This window comes from Ixodes scapularis, unplaced genomic scaffold (genome assembly GCF_016920785.2).
Source record: "Ixodes scapularis isolate PalLabHiFi unplaced genomic scaffold, ASM1692078v2 PGA_scaffold0__279_contigs__length_252992795, whole genome shotgun sequence".
Taxonomy (NCBI): Eukaryota; Metazoa; Arthropoda; class Arachnida; order Ixodida; family Ixodidae; genus Ixodes; species Ixodes scapularis.
The window spans coordinates 84,258,987-84,279,573 of NW_024609835.1; the positions used below are offsets into that span (position 1 = coordinate 84,258,987).

General features: G+C 44.6%; 1 pseudogene; it reads right to left on the reverse strand.

The window, feature by feature from the left end:
- Positions 1–19,003: 19,003 nt before the first annotated feature.
- On the reverse strand, positions 19,004–20,195 carry LOC115313246 (annotated as a pseudogene).
- Between the last annotated feature and the right edge of the window lie 392 nt (positions 20,196–20,587).

Here is a 20,587-nt window from a genome sequence, read left to right on the forward strand (position 1 = left end):
GAATAAAAAGAAGTATGGATTAAAAAATAGATCAGATTTTGTTTTTAGATATCAAATTAATTTTTTTTTAAATAACTGTAGTTAGAAAATAGTTATAATGTACCACTGTATGTATGTTTAAACATTGCAGATTGATCGGTAAATTCGTGAAATCGGTGATAAAAATACAGAAGAATGAATTAGTGTAAATGCAAAGTACACTGTAATTAACTAGGAGCAAAAGTATGCAGGCGAGGTGGTTAGAAAACCTCATAATCTAAACCTTGAAACAAGGAGCAATGAAATAATGAATTAGACGACACAGAATCTCAAAACGCCACGTGTCGTCTTGTCCGTTATTTTACTTCTTCTTGCCTTGGGTTTAAACTGTAATATTAAGAACCCTTACTTTTTTTTCTTGCTCAAGAATAAAAACGATCCGTTTTTTTTTAGTTACTTGAAAAACTTTATTCTCTTGTTCTTTCGAGTTCTGACTTCACTGACATAGAACAGTACCTTTCTCGTTCTTGTTTCCTTCTTTTAAGTTCTAGTATTGCTGCAGTAGGACGTTACCTAGCGAAGGAACGGGAAGATATAAATCTAGTTCAACACTCCCATCTGCTAAGAGCACTTTCTTTTGCTTGTTTTTAACCTTACATAAATATTTCTTGTTTGACGATTCTGGTTCAAATACAAAACACCTGGATACCGAACGCATGATATGATGGAGAAACGCTAAATACAAATATATTTTTGGGAATATTTTCAAGGGAAAGCTTTGATTTACATAGTAACAAAAAAACTGGTCTGATTTAAATCGCGATTTCAATATTGATTTAACTAATGATTTACATTATATTGATTTTAATTCTTCATCCAGGTTTCAGACAATTCAAAGAGGATGTTCAGTACATCAGGTCGGAAGCATGCGAGTTGCTACAAACCCAACTGTGTGCGAACTTTAGTGTATACGCGACACTGCATTTAGAATTGTAGTTTCCTGGCGCTTAAAAATGCATGTTGAAAAAGTAATTGATTCTACCTAATTTTATTAAAATTTATTTTCTAGGAAGTATGATTCACTCAATACTGAATATTGCATGCTCTAGAAGAAATCACGTTTATTGCCGATAAATTTGAACTTGAATTTGAATCTTCGCACATACATAGCTTTTTGTGTGTGTTTGCACCATTTCTGCTACTGCTTGGACGGTGCGAGCACGATAAGTAAATAAATAAATAATTCATTTTATGCATGTTCTTTACAGCGCGACGGAAACATATTTATGCGTCTTCCATGTGTACAAATGTTTAAGGAGCTTAATTCACCACACATGAAGCAAATGTACAGAATCTTTAACGAGTTAATACAGCACACCTAATCACAATTCCCGAACCAAACAAATCAGATCCACGAATCTCAAGTCAAACTTTCCCGTTTTTTCACGAAATCGAACTACATAAAAGCTAAAATATGCGTACCCCCCTCTCCCCCCCGCCCCCGAAATATATGCCCACTAAGTTCGCAACAAGAATAAGAAAAACAAAAACAAAAACAATAAACCCGTACATTTAGTGACGTCGCCGGGTCACATGACAGGGGCGGAGCCATCTAATGGGTTGGGGAGGAAACCCCCGGTACTTATTACTCCATGGGGGCATACAGCGCAAATCGGTTAGCTCTCAAAACATGGTACGCGGATGCAAAACGGCATACTGGTACAAAAATAGAGAAAGCGCTGGGTTTTATATGCGTTGCGAAAAACCCAAGAGCAAAGAGGCAAGAAAAGTAAAGCTGGGCAAGCGCATCGGAGACCTCCCTCAGGTGCGCTGCAATAGGCGCCCGCGAGGCTGGCTCCACCTCAAGGCACTCAGGTGATGTCATCCGGACGGCCAATCAGAGCAGAGGCATCTCTTCGCCCTCTCCCAAGTCGTTAAAGGTAATGTTTCACGAAACAGCTTACAGCGGGCGGGCCTCGGGTTATGCCATATAAATACTCTGCGCTGTACGGCCGCTGGCGCCAGGAGCCATAGCCAAGTCAAAAGCACGGCGAGGCTGGCGCACACGCTACAGCAGCGGCACCGACCGCGCCGCCACCGCCGCCGCGGCTTGCCGACTATAAAACCTGGGCGCAGTAAAGCTCTAATGTCGAAAGGAAGAAGCCGGCAAAAAGTCAACAGGATCGGAATTAAAAGCCTCGATTCCGCGTCACAGTGCATACCACTTTTTTCGCCCTAACGGTAGCGTTATTTTGCGGTAGAGACAAAAAAAAAAAAAAAAGAAGAGTAAAGATGTTTTATACTATCCCTCTTTTTCGACTTCTTCGCCATTTTTTTTTTGTGTGTTTTAGTTGGCTGTAGCGGCTCTTTTTCAAAAACTCATCCGTAATCTTTTAGCTGCCACTTGGCATTGGTGCAAGCTGCACCGACTGTCGCATATATATGTTTGGTGTTTCTGCTCTTCCTTTGAAAGTGGGCAAGAGGGAAAAAGGGAAACGGTAACGCAGGGTGGCGCAGGTAGTTAGTCCCTTCGTACCTTTGGGGAGAGGGGAGTCGCACCCCGGGGGAAAGAAGAGAGAGGGGACCACGCGTGGAATGCAACTGGCAGCGCAAAGGCGGGCATCCATTCGCTACAGGCGCCCCTCCACCCGACCGCCGACCGCGCGGTGCCGCTGCTCGACGTACTTACTTCTGGGGTGGTTAAAATGGGACGCGCACCATTTGCTCGCGTTCGAACATTATTACCTCGTCGGCTGGCGTCGCTCCGAGAAAATTTTCTTAACATGGGCATTCACCCGCCGTTTTCCCTGATGGGGATATGACGTCAGAGGTAAAATTGCGGCGAGGAGATGATGCCCGAGAAAGGTGTGGCGTGGTGGCTCACCTTTCGTGGAGTGCGATCGCAGAAAATGGCGGACACTTTTAACGCGTATCCTATAGGGAAATAGCGGACTCCCATTTATCCTTTTCAGACCAATAAGCCTCGCAAGAGTCACTTCTCAGTAAAAGTAGGAAAAACGAGTTATAAAAATGAACACACACACACACACCGCAATTTTTTTTATATTTTTGTTTTATAGTGTACAGTTTTTTGGGAGCCCTTTCTTGCTGGAAATCATGAGAATATACTCCGATCTGCTTCGCGATGGACAGCAGCGGGTGGTACGAGTCAACCAGCCAATCGTATACACTGAACTTATCACGTGGCTACGCACCCTGCTTCCCTCCCGGAAGGTAGGTGACATTGGCTGTTTTGGCTCGTAGTGCCATTCGTGTAAGCTACACCGTAAGGTTAACGGAAGAAATTAACCGCAATGAAGAGGGGCATATTTTCACAGAAGCCGGTATGGTTCGCCTTTTTGACTACCACTGAGTGCAATTCTCGTAAGAGAGGCAATACCCCACCGTGGAATTCGGCACAATGTAGAATGATATGAAAGTACTCGGGAATATGACCAGTATTAAGACAGTGGCAAACATATCGTTTCCCGAAATGGCGGCGTTGTTTAGTGCCCATTTGATCGTAATTTCGCTCGCTTGCGGATTTTACGGATTTTAGTCGCTTCATTTTTACGGATTTATTCGCGTCATGAAAGGAATTGTTTTTTTCCAGCATCCTACAAACGTGAACAAAAAAGAGTTTCATAATTTGTCTGAAACTAAGGAAAACAAATTATACAAACTTGCACGACGTCTTAATTGAGATATCGTGTCGTAGTCCGTATTTTTTATTTATCCCGTCTTGGACGAATGAATGAAGTATTGTACACCAGTTTACCTCCTCTTTAACCCTTTCTACGAGCGATACTTTCCCGACAAAGTTCCAGACGGCCAAATATAAGACTGGTGCTTTTACTATTTTCATTCGGTCGTGGTTTTTATTTTGTGCCCAATACATTTAGGATATTTCAGAAAATAAGAAATTTAAATTTTCTTTTACTGTTTGGTTATTTGGCAGGCAGACTTTCAACGGGACTCCATATTTATTTCTTGCAATGCGCCTTGACTTAGTCGTATGTTCGGCATAAAACATAAGCAAATACATTATTCCACAATGGTGTTCTTACCTTCTGAAACGTTGCCGACTCGATCCTTGCTTTCTACTCCTATCCTCTACCTACACAAGTATCTCTATTGCGCTGTTAAGGCAAACGATGCATATCGCAAATATTGAAGACACCGGCGACATTTCAAGCGTAAATGTATTATCTGTAGTCGACTGTTGAACATAACGTAAGGCACGCAGAATAAATCGGAGGCGGCCTGACAGATAATCGCAACTCTAAACTACGACCCCTCAGGCGGACCCCAGGGCTCACAGCTAACCTCGAAACTGACACGCCGCTTAGAACCAGCAGTGTAAAACAGCTAGCACGTTTCTATGCTACCGTAAAGAAACAAGACTGAAATCGAGCTGCATATTCATTTCATATCCTCCAGTTTCTTTTAGTTTTTTTCTCAAGTAACTTTTTTTTTAGAGCCCATTCTTCTTTCTTGCTCTTAATATTCGAAACAAATCGAGCTAGATAATATCGGTAGGTCACCAACTTCTTTTTCCTTACGCTTTTCTTGCTTTTTTCAGCGCGGCTCGTTTCAATGCTGGTGCTCCTACGTGGAGCTTATGGATAGCATATCTACAGTATAGCTAGGATTCCGTGTTTTCCGAGTTTATTTCTCGTGAAAGTCGGAGGATTTATTTTAGAATTTATTTTTGCTCGATTACTAGTTCCTTGAAACTAAGTAATTTTACCGCGTTTCTTCTAAAAAAAATCAAAAACAAGGTAAATAATCTCTGGGTACCATAACCGATTGTCGCGAAGGAACTTCGCCGAGCAAAAAGCAAAACCGCTCTTGTCAGTAGTTCAAGATTTCAAGGGAAATTGAAGTGGTATGTTTTCAGGACCAGTGACCCTGTGCACTTATAAAGTTTACTTGTTAAAAAAAAAAAACAAAAAAAAAACAATTTTTTTGTATTTTTATTTTGTTGTTGTGACCTAGAGATTCAGACTTTTTCGGGTAAATCCGAATTGAGGGAAAATTGACCGCCTAATGCTTTTCGGATTTTTTTTTTTCGGATCTATCCGAAAACATGGAACTCTACCTAAAGCCCAATAGGTGTCGCGTGCACCGGCGAGAGCCGCGAGAGGCAGCGGTACACCACCGCGGCTATTAAACGTTGTGCTGGAGCTTTCGGAGGTTTCCCCTCTTCCTCTCTTTACGCTCAGAGGCGGTAAACCCCGCGGGAATCCTATCGTGGCAGAACGCGAGAAAGACTACTCCGTTTCACCCTAGAACAACTTGCAGCGGACGCTACGCGCCATTGGAGCCAATCCAGTAGCGTGTTAGTGCCATCTGTCCTTCGGAAGGGGCGCAGTAATGCACCGGGCGAGGAGTCACGTGATACTCTCAAAACGCTGGATTGGCTAGGATGGCTCGTAGTGCCTGCTGGGGTCCATCGTCAAGCCAAACCGAGTCTAGGACTGAGGAGGGGGACCGCCCCTGGGGAGAACCTCCGAACACAATTAGCAGTCGGTGTTGACAAACATCCTTATCGTGCGTGGTTGTCGGGCCGACGACCGCCGGTTGAACGCGTAGGGCGACATCTGGTCCGCCGAGATCCGGCCAAGAAGGATCTCCGAGCGGGGGTCTTGGAGCAATTTATCGGGCAGCGGCGGGGAGGGGGACGGGGCTGGCAGAGTTCGAGCGGAGGACGAGAAACCGGCCCCAAATTCAATTAAACTTGGTCCCCGCGCTCTGTCAGGCCGTCGCTCTCTTTCGCGCCCACAGAGCAACGCCACTGCCACCCGCTCGCCAGCGCGCATGACGGGCCGCCACGATGGCGTCGCAGCCTCGCGGTGGAGGCGGGAATTAGCATAACCGTTGCGTGCCTCGCGTTGACCGGGAAAGGCCCTTTCCTCGGAATGGCATCTTTCGTTAGCGGGGGGGAGCCCCGAATGATTCGAGACTTCTCGAGCCTCGAAGGCTTTGCGAAGAACAAAAAAATAATCGCGCCAGGAAGAATGTGGACTGTGTCGCTATGAGGTATCGCTGGATGGTCGCCAAAGGGAATTTGGTACGCGACCTGAACATTGCATGACATTATAGTATGGGGATAATAAAGAAAGTACGTATGTCAAAGGTACTTCCTTCGGTCATTAAAAAAAACAATAAAATGTCATATATGTGCCCCCCTTCCCTCTTTTTTATCACGTCAGTTGCATGCAGGCAGAAGACTGGGGAAACTGCACTAAGAGAACGGACAGCACTCCCTTTCTAAACCAATGGACGACGTCCACGTGAAGTGCGCTCAAATTGTGACCCCTTGGAACTAACTCGGGATAAATGACACCTGTTCAATATAAACAAAACAAAGAACAGAAAACACGAGTAACACAACCTTCACACTAAATAGACACTGACTTTTTTTTTTGTCATTGTCATAACTTTTTTCACTTTGGCAACTGCAATTTTTTTCCGTTGTCGTATTCATACATTATATTTCATCACCGCTAAATGTCGTCACCATCGCCAAAACGCTGCGTCGTTTGTTTACGGTCCCATATAACGCGAGAGATTGACTTTTGTACCGGCCTCGTATCCCAGTAATAAAAGAAGTACATTAGATTAGTATCCTTTTCTCGTAAACGTTCACCGGTGTTTAAAGACACACGAAACCCTCCCCCGCCCCTATTTTTTTTTTTTTTTGTGGTGATTTATTATGGTGTCAGTCAATATTTTGCTACATCAATATTTTGCTACAGCGTCACGTAAATGTTTCATAAAAAAAAATCGCCCTTGTTTGAAACCGGTACCAAAACTGTACTGGGGAGGAACAAGAAATAGAGAAGGGGAAAGTGTTGCGGAAGTCACGTGGCTGTACAACTTTTCTTTCTACAATTTACGGCTTTTTAGAAGTCACCAAAAATGGGTATCATACATCTCTTCTATTTTTAATATTGAGTGTGTGTTTTCGATGACCCTAGACTTTGATTATATTTGGTGGTTGTGTCTAAACCATAGAAAATGACGCGTGACCACGGAGAAGAGCGTGAGCGCGACTCAAAACCGTCAAGTTCTCGATCGGCGGTTTTCGGGCGAAAAGAAACCAAATTTCGAGCCGCAAATTGTGTTCCGGGTAGTTGGGCTCTCACGTGTCATGTACAAATGACAATCTTTGCGAGCGTAAATACCACGTCAGTGTCCCTTTAATAATGGACGCAACGTGGCTGTTGAATAATTTTTAGTTGTGTTTTATACACATTATATATTTAAGAGCTAGATTTCAAGCGAAAGAAATTCCTTACATGCGCTTAAAAGAAAATCGATACATGCAGGCCACGACTATAGCACATATATCACGTAGTAGGCAATGCATTGGCATACAAAACACACAAAAAATAAGAATACAAAGCAATTAAAGGCATAGTTGGTTTTCATTTTTCATAACGAAGCCCGATAAATTCTAATCAGCGAGAACTACCAAGCTGCGCGGCGGTAATCGAACCCCGGATTACGCGATCCACAGCCAGACGCGTTTTGTCCGGGCTGTGGATCGAGCGAACAGGAAGGCAAGCAGCTGGACTTGGCATGGCTCAGGAGAGCCTGCGGCAGCAGGCGACAGTCGACGACTGCAGCGGATTTCCAAACAACGAAGTGTAGCTTCCCGTGTAATTTCACGACGTCATGGGTCTTGAATAACTTTAAAATTCTGCCGACAATCCAGATCAACCCGAAACGTTATATCGTGCGTGCATCACGTCGAAAACAACCAAAAGCTCCTGTAACCAAGCAATCTCAAATAATGAGGCACTCATAATGCACGCACGAGACAATATGTGTTCCCCCAGTTTATCAGACTAACCGAAACATACTTGTTAGTGAGCGCGTTGGTAACGATGTAAGTTTAGAAAGAGTTATATACGTAAAGACGTAAAGACGTCCCCTGTCTTTACGTATATGACTCTTCCTAAACTTAAACCGGAACAAGTTTACGTTGATTTTAGTCGCTGATTACTTTTGTACGCTATTTTTAAAGAGTGTATTCAGGCCAGAGAACATTTTTCCCCGAATGCTACAAATAATGTAACTCGTTCGGCAAAAAAAAAAAAAAAGGTTCTGTACGGACCTGGAACTCAGATTAACGAAAATTGGGAATCTAATGAGTGCCTCCTTATAAACGGTCGAATTTAGTTTCTAGTAAAGGTAATATTAAAATATTCTCGATAAAATGTTGAAGCACATTACTTCCTGTTTTCAAAACAGTCATCCAAGGGATAAAAAAAACGCAGTTTATAATGTGCAGTTAAATTAAATTGGCATTCCGCAAATGTGTTAACAAATTATAAATGAATGTAATTAAAGCGATCTGGAGCTCTATATAATAGACGACATAATAGTGAAAATCGTGAAGTTCGTAGGTGGAACGAACGCGGTTAGTTGCCGTGCGGTAGAAAAGGCTCTTTTGCTTTTTACCCCCAGAAACGTCGTTAAAAGCGAAGAAGACAAAAAATTGTATCGGAAGAAAACAATTTTAAGCATTTCAGTGTTGAAAATATGATTTTAACGTTAGGGAGTGCCCTCCGATTTAATTAGAAGGTGACCACTGGATTTGTTGGGAAGCAAGTAGTTTGGACAATTTAATTTTCCGAGCAATCTTTTTTTTTCTTTTTTTTTTTTTGAGCAATGTTTAAGAATACACGGTTTTTGAACAAAAAAGAAAATAGAGGTAATTGTATTCCTTTGACTGCCGGTGCTGTAGAGCACTTCTAAAATATTCAATGGAGAGACGACTCGACCGCGCAGAATATACATATTAAAATACTAGCTGACCCCCCGAAAAAGAGAAAGCAATGTCGCCGAGAGAACCGTGTCCCACTTCCTAGATGGTTTTAGGAGAATAACCACATTTCGGGTCAGGGTTTTGCCACCATAGGATGCATCCCGCGCTCTTGCTGCGTTCGATGCTGCGCGGAGAACAAAAGACGGGCAATCTCTTAGCTCGTGGTGTACCGCTGTTGTTCCCTCGGGAAAGACACGTACGCTCGACGTGAGTTTCTGGCTTCTCAATCCGTATCACCGGTGTCTTTTTGTTTGTTTGTTTGTTTCCACGGTACACCATATTTTTCCTTGTTGATTTTCTCAAAAGAGTAGAACAAATTGGCGAATAAAAATTGACAAGTGGCTGAAATTTGATAGTACTGTTCAAAAACGGCGTGATGAACTGAATGAGACGTCTTTTGTAAAATTAAGCAAGCTTGAACTTTACCAGACCCGATTAAACTTGTGTCTGCTTCGGATTTAAGATGGTCGCGAAATTCAATGCGGGAATCATCGCTATACATCGTCAACCAGCATGTTCACAAGGTGGTAGAGGTGAGTTACATGCTCGTTGAACCAGTCAACCATAGATGTTTTTCACCGCGTGATCATGCTTCCTGCGCATACACTCGCACAGAGAGCGGAGCAGGGTTGGGCAGTATCGCGATACAAATGTATCGCGATAGTATTTCAGAAATACATTTCGTATCTGTATTTCTGTATCGCGACACATATTTTTCAACAGTATCTGTATTCCTGTATCAAAATACATTTGCAGTGTTTCTTTGTATCGCGATACAATCAGGATGAAATGTATTTCGTCACATTTCTTCTGGAGTACCCTCCCCCCCCCCCCCCCCCCCCCGCTCCCGAAAAAAAAATAAGTACCCAAACGCTTTGTCTTTTTTTTTACTTCTGAGGGCACCAGGGTCAAGATGATATTGTAGTGAGTGCGCAGGCGAGCTGGTGGAAATTAACCATTCTGATGTTAGCCTGAGACTGAGGCAGGAAAAGAGGAAGTTTCAAAGTAGAAGAAAAAGGAACAGTCAGTTTCAAAGTAGAAGAAAAAGGAACAGTCGTGGATACGTCTCTAGCACAGCTGTGCTAGAGACGTATCCTCGACTGTTCCTTTTTCTTCTACTTTGAAACTTCCTCTTTTCCTGCCTCAGTCTCAGGCTAACATCAGAATGTCAAGATGATGCTGGGGCATTGTTACTATGCCTGACCAAGGTCCCTTCTGATTCTCCAAACTATTTCTGCATGCGTCCTCGTCTCTCTTCTGAGAAGTTTTGTGTAGTCGGGGATTCGAACCAGGTGGCATGCCATGGGTGGAGTCAGAGCATCCTCTGTCGCAGGTCCTTCGGTAGGGATTTCTTGAGTCATTGTTTGCTGCCATCCAATGCCCACTGCTAACCGTCTCTCTTGCCTTAGCGTACACAGTACACTCAGCCGGCAAAGCTGACTCACAGTCCGTTGCAGCACGAGCCTGGTGGTGGTTGACTTGAAATAATAGCATGAATCACGCAGTGAAGTTCAACACATATTCGAATGCATCTGCGGCTGCACCCGGAATATTGCACGGCTCATGGGTACGTGTCAGCCGACGTGAAGGTGACCCACTGCTCTGGTGATTCGAAACCCAGGAAGGAGGCCAGACGTGGCCTGGCTGGGCCGACTCAGACTTCGTACACCTGTGACTCGTCTCGAGCGCGCTGTTTCTCGGGGAGCTCGCACCCGTGCCGGCAATAGAGTTTTACCAGATCGTCTTTTCGCCCCGATAACGATATTGCCTCTCCCCTCCGGCGGCCTTGGGCATGCATCGTATCGTTATCGGGTGTCGTTATCGGGGCAAAAAAACGATCTGCTAAAACTCTCTAATATCCCAGGTCGCAATCCACGAACTCTGTTCAGATGATGCTAGGCGAAACTTGAGGACTGCAATTCATGCGTCGCTGGCGGAGGGTCGGCAAGAAGGACCTTCGCAACAAGGATGCCACTGCATCGTTTCCTTTTCCAACTGTAGAACTGAAGATAAGACACGTGTTCCAGGATGCTTTAGGTGGTTCACTATTCTCGAAAATTCCAAATGATCCTCAATCTGCACGATCTTTAACAAGGTAACCTACAACAAAATACGTATTGTCCTTTCGTACAGCAGCGTGGTAAAGTTCCATGTTCAAGGGCACACCTACACATAAGGAATACCTGTTCATTCCACCGTGACGTCATGTGATCATTGATCACCGGGGCGTCCTTATTGGACAGGGGCGTGGTGACGTTTGATGGGTTTTAGGGTGACAATTAAATTTATTTAGAGCTCGAAGTCTTTTCGCATCCCTCGTCAGACAGACATGATGTCAGAGAAGGGACCACGTTCTGTCCTTGAGGGAACTTTTTTTTAGCCCATTGAAGACTCCTCGTCGTCCGAAACCACTACCTTCAAGGCAAAGTGCCAAGATTACGGGAAATTAACTTTAAAAAAATTTGAATACTGTATTGCAATATCGGTATTTCGGTATTTGTATTTCTGCCCTCCCTAAAATGTATTCCTGTATTTTATTTCCAAATACCCTTTGCCTCTGTTTAAAATGTATTTCCGATACGTATCGCGATAAATTTTTACAGATATAATTTAGTATCAGTATTTTAGCTACTATTTCAATGTATCACAGTATTTGTATTTCCAAATACATTTTTGAGTATTCCTGCCCAACTCTGGAGCGGAGTAATTGAATAAACAAGAGGTGATTGATTGGTCCCGAGAGCTGACGAGTGAACAGAGTATAAACAAAACTATCGAGTGCTTAGCGCAGTATCTAGGAATATTACTGATTCGTCCCGCTCTATTATGACCATATATTTTGTTCATTGTGACCATAGGGTGTGTTCACACGTGTCCTTAGCTTTCAGTAAGATTAGCCAATCTTTTCGCATTTCGTGTTGCGAGTCAGTTGACCTAATGGTACGTACATCATTTTCATGCTTGCTATTCTAGTTGGTCCCTTCGCTTGCTCGTGAGTATGTATTTGGTTTTGAATGAACACGGACGCATCACTCGCATTCATTACGCAGGCCGCAATGTTGCCTGATCTTGATTTTGGCGGCTACTGATGCAGACAGCTAACCGACCGTGGCTCTTCCTGAGCATTGCGCCAGATCTACCGTATTTTTCATAAGCCTGTATAACTCGGACTTGGAAAGGGATTACAGATACATGTGATTTGTTGTCTATTTACTCATTACTTTTACTAAGTGGATTCGAATGAATCATAGCTAGAACGATGTGCATCTACATCAACCTAAATTGCAAAAAAAGTGTGTTAAAAATAATAAAAACGCCTGCATTCATTTAAAGTAAGGTGCCTAAATGTCTGTCTGTCTCAGCGCTCGTGTGTATAAAGGCACTCTAAGCTAAAAAAGCAACAAAAAAAACAACAAAAAACAACTTGGGCTTCCCTTTGAAGGCCCATTCACAGGTTTTCTTACGTTATGAGTCACCGGGACATCCGTGCTACGCATGTCACGTGACGAGCTACTCCTTCAAGTTGTTACCACACGTCATACGAAGGTTGCATTTCTCGATGGCTCTCGACGTAAACCGGTGTAAGTTCCCGTAACATAACGCAACGTAAGCGACTGGTACTGTGTGAACGCTCCTTAAGACAAGCCTCGAAGGTGACTGTGTTACGCCAGTCTCGACTTACCGGGTGAGCTTTAATGACGAATTGCAGTAGAGGTGTTGAATTCAGGCTTTCTCGCTGGCATTTCGAGGGGAAAACTGATTTCGTTTCAGGGTTTCTTTAAACCGGTTACGAACGACTGCTGCCCCTAGAAGATTTTTTCCTCACTCGCCAAAAGGCCGGTCGTGCTTGGCCACCCAGAGGCACGAGTCGGAGGATGCCAGCGTACTTCAATCGGGGCTTGGGACTCCTTTTAGGCCGCGCTCGAGCGCTGACACGTGGTGTGGTAGCCTATATTGCTGATAATCCTGTCGAGCAAAGGTGTTAGCGTGTTTCCTTAATAACCACCTCGGGCTCTCCCGCCGGCGGTGAGAGGGAGACTCGGGTTCGGGAGTCCCTCCTCGCCCTTCTACCCGAGCTCTCCAGTTCTTCCCTCTTTCTCCATTTTGCTCTCTCTCTCTCTCTGTCACGTGTCTCCCTCGAAGGAAAAGGGGCTTCGTAATTACCGGACCTTCTTTATTAAGACCCCGAGTAATGAATCGTGATTAAATTTGATGAAAAACTGCTGCCACCGCAGATACACGCCTCGCGAGGGAGAAAACTGCCTCTTGCCGCGTGCAGCGCTCTCGCCGAACGCGGGGAAATAAGTCGGAGCAAGCACGGAAGGGTCCGAGAGCGAAGCTGGAGAGCCACCGCCCGCTCGTGTAAAGCGCGGATGTGTGTGCGTTCATGTCGAGACTTGGGGATGTCGTTAATGCCGGGTCGATGTGCCGGGAGAAGCGCGCATATGTTTTTCTCTCTTCATTTTTCTTAATAGTATATCACATTTCGCGTTGTGGCGGTATGAGAAAGCGTAAAAGCGGGGTGAGGCGCTCTGTTATGCCGACGACGACTTGAAACTACGAAACGTTAAATGACGGAAAATGTGACTGAATTATCGTGTAAAAACAACGCTTCTTTTTATTTTGGCTTTTGATTTCAACCTATGAAGTGGTAGCGATGCCTCCTCCGTTTCTAAATTTTAGTTCGGCACACTATTTATATGGCAAGGTTTGTCGTGGGATACTTAGTACTGGCAATGACAAGGGCGCCAATGCCAAATGCAGCTGTAGAAGTATCTTTCGATGCCGGTGAGTTTTATGAATTCAGATTATGTTTTTGAACATACATTACTCGTTTTTATTTATTTACTCCGAAAATAAGGAAACTTGATAATGTTAGATGCACATAGCTCTCTCAGACACAGAGAGTTGTAGATTTCATTCTCACTGGCGCAAAGCTTTTATTTTTTCTTTACCACACCAAGAAACAATAGTCTGAATTTGATTTTTCAATTTTCTCCTAGTTAAAAAAAACAAATAAAAACAACAGTTTAAAATTTATTTTTAACAGCTCTGTGCATTTTCAACTGGGGAATATACTAAGAATTTCTTCAAGCTATGAACATAGCATACAGGAATGTTGAAACATTATCCTGGAATAAATGGGACAAGAATATGGAACTTTCTGGCCCACAGCAAAAGGTGTGAGCATCCAGACAAAACCCCTTATGTAAATCACTTTATTAAACGTGACCCTTCTTTATTATTTTGAATTTATTGTTGCTCGGTGTGACTTTTCTCGTACACGTGCTTTGCATACAGCTCCGAGAACATACAGATGAGCTGCATTTCAATCGACACTCAAGCTCCTTCGTGGTTTTTCTAAAAAAGGGCATCAGACTTTTATGATTCCACAGTGGTCAGCGAACCCTCGATGGTGTATATTTTTTTCAGTTAACTTGTGTTTTGCGTATTTCAACTTGTACGGAAGTACTGGACACCTGGCCATATCTTGACTATGGACGTTGATAAAAATTGTCACGAATGACAAGTGATGAGGCGATAATAACTGAAGAAACTAAACGTTTAATGGGGCCGAACTTGTGCCCAAAAATAAAAAAAAAGGAACAGAAGAAAGCAGAGCGTCGCGGGCGTCGAAGTCGGCGTGACAGCAGAGTCGAACGCTGGGGCGAGACTGACTCCGGTTCGCCACGCGGAGCCCCTTATGTAGTACATACGTAAGCTTCTGGAATATATTATCGGCGTAGAATGTTCGACGCGTAGAACATTCGGACCTCGAACACGCAACAGGATTCTAGAATTTACCGGAAAACTAAATTGCAGGAATAACAGAAGATGCGTCGCTCCCAGGAATCGAACCCTGGCTTTTCGCGTGGAAGGCAGGCACGATAACCATTAAAGGCTCTGTTATACTCCGACGTAACACGTGCGCGCGTGCGAGCGCGTCACAGCGACGTCCCGTCGGCGAAAACCCGACGCTCTATAGTCCGGCGTCGTGGCGTAACCGACGCGACCGGCGGCGTTCGACGCAGTCCGACCGCCTCGACGCCAAAATGGAGCATGCCGTATTCCGCGCCGGCCGCGCCGGACCAGGATGCATCACGCGCTGCTTCCCGGCAGCCCTCGCGCGGGAAGCGCGGCGAATACGAGCAATAGCAGACGACAGGAGCACCACTCCGTGTGGCGTCATGTTTGAAGAATCGGACTGGGTCGGTCGAGAAGCCGATCGAGGGAATTCTTCCTCACCCGTGTGTCTACAACACGAGGAAGCTTGAGTACCGTAGACCGGGCGCTTGTCAAATGTACATTGACCGCCTAAGCTTGCGGTGCAGGCGGAGCACCAACAGTGCAAGCGCGAGTTTTCGTCGTGCAAGGTACGTCCACGCTGTCGCTCGAACCTGGGGCTCAAGAAGCGCGAGAATCTGACTACGAAAGCACTCTCGCAGGAAACGTGCCTTCGTAGTCAGGTTCTGCGCATACGCCGCTTCGGCGACCCACCGACGCAAGCCGCGGAAGCCGCCAGGGCCGCCGGAGTATAAAGAGGGCGAATTTTTGACGCACGCGGGGTGACTGACGTGACGTAGCCGACTTCGGCCAGCGTTCGCTTGCGCGCGCGTTACGTCGGAGTATAACAGAGCCTTTAGGCCACGCGCGCGCTGCCGACTCGGCCAGCTGCGCGCGCGGCAATATCACTATACGTGGTATAGATATCTTTCGAATTTCGTTTGGAGCTAGCTAGCCATTAAGACGGATTTCTCAAGGTGTACGTAATCAGCATACACCTTGGTGGGCCGCATGCACTGCATAAGGCGGACGCTATTGCTTTGAGCTCACTATTGACACGGCTGATGGAGGACGCTTGCCATAGAAAATTGTCAAGCGCTAAAAGCAGTGCGCATAAGAAAGCAAATGCAAAACTTCATAATGAACCCGCAAAGAACAGGAACATTGGATGGAAATCTACTGGCCGCTGTCGTCCCGTGTAGATGAAATGCCACACACTCCATTCTGAAAAGTACCTGTAGCGTACATTAGCTTACGAAAAAAAAAAAAAAAAAGAGGAAGCAAAAACAAGTATTAATGCGGAAAGCACATTGATACTTGTATAGAAGGTTGCTTTTCTCGAAATAGTACTAAAGCCTTCTGTTTTTCATTATCTCGAGTCTTTTTTCTATATAACTGGAGCTGCCAGGTTTATAACTTGAAAAACATGAAGGATATTTCTCTGGCTTGAACAAAGGGATGACAATAGCTACCTTCCAAGACGACGGGAACTGACCTTTCGACCAAACTCGGCTGAACAAATGCAAAATGAGTTCAAGCTTCGAGGGGATGTAGGTGGCAGAAGATGGCATAGTGGGTACCATCAGGGTTAGGGGCCGTATGTCTTACACTATGCAGTACTGCCTCGAGTTCACTTAGTGTAATTGGTGCATTATAGGTCCTTGGTTGCCACCTGAGTTACCTACATATTTTTTTCTCTGCATGGAATTTATGCCGGTCAGAGCTTGAGATAGACTCGCCTGAGATAGACTCAAAATGCTCTCCAAGTGAATGAGCTTGCACTCGGGTCAGCGGCACCCAGGGCGGTAGCCCGCCGCGACCCCCCCCCCCCCCCCCCCCCCCCCCGCTCTCGCGTCACCCGTCGTCTCCAGTTTTCAAAAATGTGTAACATTAACCAGCTCGCCTGCCTAGTTTATAGTTTATCTTCAATTACCCCCGCCCCCCCCCCCCCCCCCCCCCCGCGACACCCCCCTGAGCCCGGCACCAGAAGAGGTGCCGGGCTCAGAGGCTTCTTTAAATTGAGTACCATTGATTCTATAGGGAAAGTTGAGTAAAGTTTTTTATCCGTAATTCTTAGTAATGTACATTTCTCCAAGTTTAATGGCATTTGCCAATGTTCGCACCATGCAGAGACATTCTGAAGAATATTTTCGAGAGCTAGCTGATCATTACGGGTTTCTACTTCTTTGTGCAATATGCAGTCGTCTGCAAACAACCTAAACCAAACTCTGTCATCTACGCTGTCAACTATGTCGTTTAGGTAGATAAGAAATAATATCGGTCCCAGAACCGATCCTTGTGGAAAACCCAATGAAACAGATAACTGACTTTAAAATTGCGTATCTATTTCGATAAACTGGGAACGGTTTGAAAGGTAAGACTGAACGAATTGGACCGGGTCGTTTTTTATTCCGATTGCGTATAGCTTTTGTACTAGCTTATGATGTGGTACTTTATCGAAAGTATTCGCAAAGTCTAGAAAGATGGCATCGACTTGCTTTCTCTTATTCAGGGCGAGGGCAAAACCATGTAAAGTTGTTACTAACTGTGTCACTGTTGATAGCCCTCGACGAAGGAGATTATTTTCTTCCAGATAATCAGTAATGTGCCTTCACACTATGTGCTCCAGTGTTTTACAACACACATAAGTAAGGGATATAGGGCGATAATTAAAAACGCACTGAGGATCACCACTTTTTGAAATCGGCACAACACGAGCGCGACGTTAGTCAAAAGGAATATCTTTTTGTTTTAGTAAGTTATTAAAAATGAAGAACAAATAATGCGATAGCCATTCAGCATAGCGTCAAAGGAATTCGTTAGGTACATTGTCCAGCCCACACGCTTTTTTAACATTTAGCCGAAGCAAAAGATCAAACATTCCTTCTTGGCTTACGACGAGGTCCCGCATTGCAGACGACGTATCACAGATGCTGTTTGGTTGTGCTGCCTGCTGCTGAATGGAGGTTGAATACGGACTGAAAGTACCAATGGAATTCGTTTGCCATGTCGGTTTTACCAGTGACAAGAATTCCGCTAACATTTAAACACTCAACACAGTTCCAAAATTTAGCGGGTGCTTCCTTCAGAACACTGCTAAGAGATTGCGAGAAGAAAAACTCCTTGTAAGTTGAAATTTTTTCTTTCACTTCTTCTTTTATTTGAGAAAGTTCAGATGTCCCATACTTGTGAGTTCGCTTTTTACGTTGCAATTTACGTTTTAGTTGAATAGTCTAGCTTGTTAAACAAGGATTGTTTGTTGTGTGTTTTACCTTGGTGGGTACATACTGTGCAATTCAATGATTGCAAATGTTTTTGAACATAGTCCACTTCGTTTCTAAATCATGTTCCTCACAGAAATCTTCGAAGTGTGTTTCCAAGTAGTCAAGCACATGAAAATCACTCGCGTCGTTCTAATTTTTAACAGTTGATTTTCTTACACCACGATCGTTCGCGTTTTTGAAAAAGTTGGATGTAAAATACAGCAATTTATGATCAGACGACCCTGTTAAAACGTCAATAGTATAGCACAATATTAGTGGACTAAGAAAGACAAGGTCCAAAATAGATTGCGTCGTGCTGCCAATCCTAGTCGGCGATGTCGCATCTGAGTCAGATCGTTCGAGAACGCACAGTAAACAATACTTCGTCTCAGCTTCGGTCTGAGCGCGGCCGATGTTGTGAGCCGAAGGGCCAATCAAACAGCGAAAGAGCAAACGTCATGGCGTGCTCCTTGCAGTTGATAGGACCAGCCAGTATTCGCCGTCTTTCTCTGTGTGCTCTTCCGACGGATAGTCCTATCAAGCGCAGAGAGCACGCCATGACGTTGCGCTTTTTGCGCTGTTTGATTGGCCCTTCGGCGCATGACATCGGCCGCGCTCGGACCGAAGCTGAAACGAAGTATAACATCTCTCAATCACGTGCGTGTGCTCCCGCCGATCTCATTTTTAACCAGTCAATATGAGGAAAATTAAAATCACCGGCCATGATCGGTCGTACGCGATCATTACGAAAAGACCCAAGAAAGTCTTATAATTGCTCAAGGAACACGGGTGAGGCATTAGGCGGTCTGTATACTACTCGTAGAACAAGGCTATTCCCGTAAAAGTCAACCCGACACCACATACTTTCGTAGTTAGGAATGCCTGGTAGTAGGCACTGCCTAATTCGGACTTTGGGACAATAGCAACATCACCGCCACGTGACGGTCTATTGTTTCGGTATATTTTGTGTGTCGGTGGAATGACTTCGGCTGTCCTGTATATCGGAGTGCAGCAATGTCTCGGTTATCAGAGTGGCGTGGGGGTCAACATCTAGAAGCATTGCCTAGAAATCTGTAAGTTTATTCAAAACACTTTGCGCATTAAATGACACAAGTCGGAAGGTTCTTTGCTTTTGACGTCAAGGAGCGGTGGGAACACGTTTCCTGCCGCTGCTGGGCAGTTTCACGCGCATTTCTGTGCTGTCATCTCACGCATAATTGTCACCGTTTACATCAAGCTTATCATGAACCAGAAACACTTTAGCGTCGTTTTGTTTATCTGGCTGCGCAGATGCCTAATGGAACTTTCGCGTTCGAATTGTTTCCTGCGACAAATCATACCGGACAGAAACCTTACTTCCCTTTAGTAAGTGACAATTCTTAAGAACCGACATTTTTTTCAGTGTGGTCTTGGAAGTGCAGTATGACTGGCCTTGTTTTTTCGGGAACATGCCTACCAAGACGATGCCGGCGATCAACGCTGTTAAGGAACTTTCAGAGTGGTTTTGAAAAGATTATTTATGACTTTGTCTTTAAGGGAGTCTCCAGTTTTGCCGGGTTGCTCTTCAGTACCAAATATAACAAGGTTGTCCTTTCTGGACCGGTCTTCAAGTTCAACAAGCCTCCTGTCTTGTGGTTTGTTCGCTTTCTGAATATCTGCAATAAATTGTGGCAGAAGAGAGGCTCGTTCATTTTTTTTGCAGAGCATCTATGTTCTTTTTTGCTTTTTCCAGCCGTTTTAGGACATCTCTGACAAATGAATCTAAACTTAATTGTTTTCCCTTGATCTCTCTTATTTCTTTCCGTATTTCAGATTGGCCAGCAAGAAGCTGGTCGAGTGATTCCTCGATACTAGGTCCAGGATTGGTTTCTACATCTCCCGATTGTTATAACATTGCTGATATCAACTCACGACACACTGACGCAACGCTTCTATGGTTTGTGGACTTGATGACAGAAACAAGCACCGATCGTCACTACGATAGCAGTGTACAGCATTTGTGTAACTGACCTGGACAGTGAAGAAGACAGACGTATTTAGCGTCCGTGCCATCACGATGTCACCAAGTCCACTGAAGCCGACGAGATCGTTGTGGGCGTTGATAGGTAAAGTTCCGGATGTGACGCCAGGGTAGAACGTAGGTTCCGGAAGGCGGTACACCAGGGGGAGGCGACCATGCTCCATCGAGTCACCATTGATGCCTTGTTGATACGAAACCGTGCCGAAGTTGTCGGCGCCGAAGCTGTTGGCGCCGCCACTTGCTATCTGACACAGCAACACCTGGAAAGTGAAGAAGAATGTGAAGAAGGTGTATTTAGCGTCCGTGCCATCATGATGTCAGCAAGTCCACTCATATATAATCTTCTAAAATATGATTGATGATAAGCTTAGTTTTGCAATTAATGGAGAGCTCACGAAGAGATGCACAGGATAAAAGAAATTATTGTTCTAAACAAAAATGGACCAGTCTGCTGCATCAAACTTCTAGTGGGTAGTTGGTGTTAAAAACGTAACAGGTCGTGAAATGGGATTTAAAATGATGGATAAATGGTCACTTCCCTGTAGTTTACGATTGACCGCCACGTGAAGAGAGGCAACAATGTTGGTTCACTAAGCGAGAGGTCAATAGAGGTGAATGAGCGGGTTGGAGGACCGGAATGTGTAGCCTCTGAGTTGTTAAGCAAGCGGGGCACGACATCGCGAACGACGCAATAAACTCACC